Source organism: Engraulis encrasicolus, chromosome 9 (genome assembly GCF_034702125.1).
Source record: "Engraulis encrasicolus isolate BLACKSEA-1 chromosome 9, IST_EnEncr_1.0, whole genome shotgun sequence".
Classification (NCBI taxonomy): Eukaryota; Metazoa; Chordata; class Actinopteri; order Clupeiformes; family Engraulidae; genus Engraulis; species Engraulis encrasicolus.
The window spans coordinates 39326676-39333541 of record NC_085865.1 but is presented as its reverse complement, the minus strand read 5'-3'; the positions used below and the strand labels follow the sequence as shown (position 1 = coordinate 39333541).

General features: G+C 42.7%; 2 non-coding genes across 2 annotated transcripts; both read right to left on the bottom strand.

Annotated features, from left to right (window-relative positions):
* Positions 1 to 308: 308 nt before the first annotated feature.
* On the bottom strand, positions 309 to 381 carry trnar-ucg (transfer RNA arginine (anticodon UCG)). The gene has a single exon. It is a non-coding gene; the product is annotated as a tRNA-Arg (tRNA).
* Positions 382 to 547: 166 nt separating this feature from the next.
* Positions 548 to 620, bottom strand: trnar-ucg (transfer RNA arginine (anticodon UCG)). The gene has a single exon. It is a non-coding gene; the product is annotated as a tRNA-Arg (tRNA).
* Between the last annotated feature and the right edge of the window lie 6246 nt (positions 621 to 6866).

Below are 6866 nucleotides of genomic sequence, written 5' to 3'. Positions count from 1 at the left end.
TAACATATTATAATTAATGTATTTACTTGCATATTCACGGACAATATTACTTACAGCGTTAGCAGGAAATTCGAAGCACAGATGTGGTGCATCAAATCCAATTTCACTCTGGTTTCAGTATTCTCGCCTACTGTAGATGTTCCAGCGATACGAAATGGTCCGTACTGTCGCTGGCCCACATTTCCCTCTGCTTGGCAAAGTGCAGTGCATGTGATGATTGGCAGCTCACACTGGACTCTTTGTCCACAAGTTAGGGCTCTTTTTGCAGTGTGGACCAGAAGCGAGCCCTACGGCTTGGAAATACAATGCGACCACGAAGGGACTCGAACCCTCAATCTTCTGATCCGAAGTCAGACGCCTTATCCATTAGGCCACGCGGTCCACCTGCTTCTGTCTTCACACTCCTCGTGTCACTCTCTACAACCCACAGACAAACCGCAGTCAGGCCACGGCCCACGCTGTCCCTGGATCTTTGGAAAGGTGCCAACTGCTCGGTCCTTTTGCACAACATACCATAGCACTTCCACCATGGCCAGCAAACATTCTGCGACCACGAAGGGACTCGAACCCTCAATCTTCTGATCCGAAGTCAGACGCCTTATCCATTAGGCCACGCGGTCTCTCAGCTGGTTTTATGGTTAAATAAATAAAATAAAGTGTCCATGTGTCCAGGTGAAAAGAGGAAATTCTGTAAGTTATTACTCTATACGTATAAGAGTGTAAGAAACAAGATGCATTTTAATGAAAATTGAATATGGTGTTTATTTTAAGTTCAAAGTACAGCATAATGTGTTTCTCAAACACATTATCACCTCCACCAAGGAGGTGAAGCTTGTATGTATGTTTGCTGCTATTTCCTGCCACAAGGTGTCCGGGTGAGCACTGAGCATAGAGGTAGATTGTAGAACAGACACGGATTGCCATGAAAAGGGGCGCCGGTGTTATGTTCTACATCTGACTGAGCCCCAGCGAATATTCCACACGGGTTTGCCTGTGCCGCTCTCAGCAAATTAAGGAACAGAGATAGTCTCGTTTGCCTTAGTTTGCCTGCTTAGCTTCACAATCCTGTCGAATTACTTGCCGTTGGCAAAAGTTCACAATGCTGTTGCGCAGCGAGATGGACAATGACCCCACAGAACGTTTAGGTTCGCAATGCTGTCGAATTATTTGGGATAGCCCGCAATGCTGTCGAATTAATTAGACTGCTGTTCCCAAAATGTGGAATTTGTGACTGCGTAGTTCACAATGTTGGTTACCCCCTTGGATACATTTAAAGTTAACCAAAGTTGTTTCCAAGATGGACAGTTGCCCAAATAGGCTATGGAATTTGTGACTGTGTCAGTTCACAATGCTGGTTAAATTCATGACCCCTTCGCTATATTTAACGTTAACCCGAGTTGTTTACTAGATGGACAGAGACCAGACAGCCCGAGAGCAAGATGCCCATGGACAGTTAACAACTGTGAATAATTTTCAATGAGCTAAATACGGGGAAGGAAATGCCGAGAGCGCCAAGACCGCAGTGGCCCGGAGGATGCCTATTCTCGTAGGCAAAAATAGGCCTAACAGTTCTGTTGTTTTACTTGACAATGTTGGTCAAAATCATCAGACTACATTCCGTTCACTAATCTACAGTTCCATTCCAGCGTGATCACAAAGCTTTCTCAAAGCAGGATGATGTTTACCTGTTAGGCTACGCACATAGGTATGAGACTATGCTGTTAAAATTGCACTAGGCCTATAGGCTAATAAAACAACGTTTGTGATTCTGAGAGGGATGTATCACGTAAGGCTGACATGGTAATTATAAAAAGATAGATATAATTTGGTTACAACTTGACTATTTAATTATCTCAACACACTAATGGTGTGTATCAACCCGCATAAATTACACCACATCATTACACAGGTATCCCATGTGTCTAAAAACAAACTTCCTTGGCGGAGGTCTGCACACTCTGGGTGCATTTGTTTTATTTTGCGTCTAGATTTCTAGGCTAGAGTGAGCAGATTGAGACCCACCCATTCCCTTTCCTTGGCTTGCTAAGCAGCAGGTCGGTGAAAACTGGCTATATTAGCTGATTGTACAATATCATGCTGGCATAACCAGCGAAAACAATGAATGGGACTGCAGATGAATGATGAGGTAATTGAGATGAAAGATTTGGACAGGCAAATAAATCGCTTGTGTGAACATTGAGAAAGCCCCTTCAAAATGGAGAGAGCTTAACACCAAAAGAGCAAAGATGTGGATTTTATCATTCACGTCAGTGGGATTTATGCATCAGCAATCTCAAAGCCCACGCCATGCCTCATTTAGTTTAAAAAGCGTCATTTATACGAGTTGAAATCTGATGGCGCACATTTTACTTGATGTCAAAGGTCACAATCAGTCAAGCCTAAATATATATGTTGCCGATCAAGAGGAGACAAAATGTGAACTCTAGCCTGCTTATCTTGCTATTGCCTGCTTTGGATATGTCCACTTTCACTTTCAACACCACAAGATGAAAATGTGGCTTGTCTCCTTGACTTAGAAATCTTTATTACTGTTTCAACAAAATAAGCAGTAGCCTTTTGTCTCCTTGTTCTTGTAATAATACTATACAGTTACTGGAAATGTGTAATAAAAATGGGGCATCTTGGCTACCAGGAACAAGTGGATCAAACATCCATCTGTAGGATGATGATTGCAGTTGTGTGAATCGGCGAAGCAGCGAACTCATAAGCAAGGGGGAGAATCGCACATGGACACTGAAAAAGCCTCTTAAAAGTGGAGAGAGCTGAATGCAAGGAAGTGCTCAATTAACTACAGAAGACGAAGAGATTCGCACATAATCTTGAAGTCAATGTCTATCTAATTAAGTTCAATGCAAAATTTCAGAAGAACCACTAGCTATGGAGTTTGTGTATATCGCTGTGTTAACATCTCAAAGCTGCATTAGATAGCTTTGAACGTGATATGCACTCTATATGCTTATGTACCAGATGCACATTTTTAATTCTCAAAACTTGCGAATGTCTTTGGTTTTGCCTTCTCACTGACTGACACAGGTCAAGTTGCCAATCAATCTTGTTGATTCGCACCTTTGGGTCCCCTGCCTGGACAGATGTAGATGGAAGAGTCATGTGATACATAGGCTACAGCTTCTTTCTGTTACCCATATGCCTGACGAAGATCCAGGTTGTTCAAAACGTTGTTGTTTTTAATTTAATTAAGATTATTTTTTGGAGCTTATTCCGTGGAGTGCAGACCTACCTTCTCCAACTTTTATGGGGAGGTCCACACAACATTTGACAATATACCGATTGGAAAGAACACAAGTCAGGCCTCTTCAGCAGCATAGCAGTTTCTCCACCCTGCACTTTGCTGAAGAGCGGTGAACTTCAGCTAAAAAACACCAGATCTGGGAGATGTACTTAACAGCAGCAATTGCTTCCATTCTCTTTATGTGGATTCCCTTTTTTCTGTTTACTCTATTTCTTTCTTTTTGTATATCTCTACCTATTCTATCATTCAGTTTCCCATCTCTATCTGTCCCAGTGCATCACCCTACCTTGTGTGTGACATGACAGCCCTATATTTATCATTTTTTTCCTTTTCCCAGTCATACCCCATTTCACAGTCAACTGGTTACATTTGACAATATGCACATGTTTCTGGGGGTCGACTCAAAAATAGGGACTCAACGCTGAGAGAGCGAAGAGAAGGAATGAGAGACAGATAGAGAAAGATTGGGGGAAGGGGCACTTGTGGGAATAGGGGGAGACTCAGGCTAATTTTATTCACCCATCTGTGCGTGAAATCTCAAGCATGACTGCTGGGTTATATGTCAGAGTATGAATAAATCAGTGGAACAGCCATAGAAGAATGTCAATACGGCCACCGCTGATACTAGTGGTTGTGGCCTCGCTGAGGCTTTTCAGAGTGTGGGGCTATAGAGTGCGTGCTCGGCTCAGGCAAGCTCAGCTCAGTGCAGCTCAGCATTTGTCAGCGGCATTGCAACTGGGCTGGTTTTTAACCCCCTTTCTCACCACTATCCTGACGGCAAAGACGGACGGCACTGTTAGGACGAGGATGATGATGATGATGATGATGATGATGATGATGATGATGATGATGATGATGATGATGACGATGCTGCTACTGCAGCGTGTGTGACAGTCCTTTACAATCATTAGTAGTAGTAGTAGTAGTAGTAGAAGTAGTAGTAGTAGTAGTAGTGGTAGTAGTAGTAGTAGTAGTAGTAGTAGTAGTAGAAGTTGTTAGCAGTAGTAGAGGTAGTAGTCGTAGTAGGCTCTGTTATGACATTACTGGATTACAATACTATTTCTTCTGATTAAATAGTATGACTTCAGGGTGCAGTGTGTAATATTTTTAGTAATTTATTTCCAGAATTCATGCTGCCCATTCACTAATGTTACCTTTTTCATGAATGCTTACCACCACCATCAAATTCTAAGTATTCATAAATTGCACTTTTCATACATGAAAAGGGGTATCTTTTCTTAAGAATTTCCAGCAATAGGCATTTCTAGCTGAAATACTTATTGTACTTTGGTTAATTAGTAAATATTCATGAAAAGATCATATTTGGCAGTAGACAGCACAATTTCACTGAACAGTGAAGTTGCCATCCCTACTCTGGCTACCATTTTACACAGTGCACCTCTAATAAATCCAATCAGCAAGCCAGTCATATACACCTATACACCATCCCACAACTATCAGGAATTATACTATGAATTGTGGCTTTTGCAAAGTAAAAATACAGTCTATATGCTATAAGGGGAGTGGGGGGTTCCTTTGAGACTGTGTATTACTATTATGTTGCTAAATTAATAATTACACTTGGCTGTGGCTCTTGTGATTGCACTGAGAGTGATTGTGGGGAAGGGGTAGAAGGGAGGGAGGGGCTTTGAGAGACGACTGCTCTTAGAAAGAATCTATCTATCTTTAGTCACACTTTGTGTTGAAGTTGATTGGAAGAGGAGATTGACGTGGGTGCTGCTTGTAAATTTCCAGCCAGCTTGCGTGTGTGTGTGTGTGTGTGTGTGTGTGTGTGTGTGTGTGTGTGTGTGTGTGTGTGTGTGTGTGTGTGTGTGTGTGTGTGTGTGTGTGTGCGCGTGCATGCGCGTGTGTGTGTGTGTGCATGCGCGTGTGTGTGTGCACATTTGTGTGTGCATACATACAGTTTATACTGTATGTGTATGAATTCTAGCCTGTGCTCTCCAGTCAGACAGCAATGTGATGTTTTCCCCTGTACTCACATGTACTGGCACGTGTTTCTTTGGAGGTGATGGAAGACATATGAGGTTTTCACCCCTGAGCAGAGATGGCCTCCACATGATTTTTTACTTCAGGTTGTGAGACGCTTGCTGCTTATGATGTTTGTGACGTACTGTACATAGTTTATTCTTTTCTTTTCAGTAGGCCGTGTGTTTGTCACATTGATTTAAATAATAATATGACCATAAGAGTTCTATGTTCTAAGTGTCATTTGTTCTCCATCACTGTAAATAACATATCTGGATATATTTCTCATAGTGTATCTGGCTTGAAAAAATATATAAGTCAATTTCAGGGGAGATATTTTCCCCCAGATTCTCTACTCAGGGGGATCTGTGGTGTAACACGCTGACATGTTTTACCATGAACAGGCAAAGAGAGAAAAACAGGGATGCAGGAGAGTTGGGAATTGACCCAAGGTCGGACTTGAATCTGGGTCGCCATAGCCATCACAGCCCGCGCATGGTATGGCGTGTTGGTGTGCTGCACCCCTGCACCCCCTATCTGGGAAGCCAACAGGGGAGGGACAAAGGGGTCCCGGGCCCAGGGAAAAAGGGGGCCCAGAACTTGGTTCTAATTAACTCCCGAGCCTGGCAAATGCTGTCAGCGGCCCTGCCCCCTATAATGAGAATATTTATGCAAAAGACGACTGAGAAGTTAGTCTTTGAAAAAGCATGACTTGGCAAGATGATGACAGTGTACAGTATGTGGTTGTATGGGTAATTCACGGAGTGTAGCTGGTACTTAAGGAACAGATGGTGTGAATCAAAACTGGGTAAGCCTGTGGGTGTCTGTGAGAATGTGAAGCTGGTGAATAACAATAATAACATGGATTTTGTCCTCAACACATGGCTATATGGTAATCATGTGATTGGCTACGTTTACATGATGCTTTTAATTCCGAATTAATAATTCAGAATTAAATTGTTCCGTGGAGTTCCCTTTGATTGTTCATTTGAATCCAAATTGTGAAAAGTTTACATGATGTTTTCAAAGCGGAATTAAGCTTTATTCAGAAGTGAGGTGAGTTCATTAGGAATTAGGAGTAGCCATTGTGTGTGTGTGTGTGTGTGTGTGTGTGTGTGTGTGTGTGTGTGTGTGTGTGTGTGTGTGTGTGTGTGTGTGTGTGTGTGTGTGTGTGTGTGTGTGTGTGTGTGTGTGTGTGTGTGTGTGTGTGTGTGTGTGTGTGTGTGTGTATGTGTCCGTGTGTGTTTGCGTGTGGGTGTGTCCGCGTGCGTGTATGTGTGCTTGTGTGCGTGTGTGTGTTTGTGTGCGTGTGCGTGTGTGTATGTGTGTGTGTGTGTGTGTGTGTGTATGTATGTGCATGCACATGCATGCCTGTGTGGTGTGTGTGTACCAGTGTGGTGTGAATATGTGTGTACTCACTGTGTATGTGTCATATACACCAAAGATACTGTTACTTATACTGTCCTGTGAGTCCCTTCATGGACGCTCTCAGTTAAACAGCTCAATTAAATTCTCATTTAGCGAGCGATAGAAGCCTCTCGTACATCTTTGTCAATCCGCATCTCAGTAATCACGATCATTGCTCCTCGTTTTTGTTGTTCCGTGTACA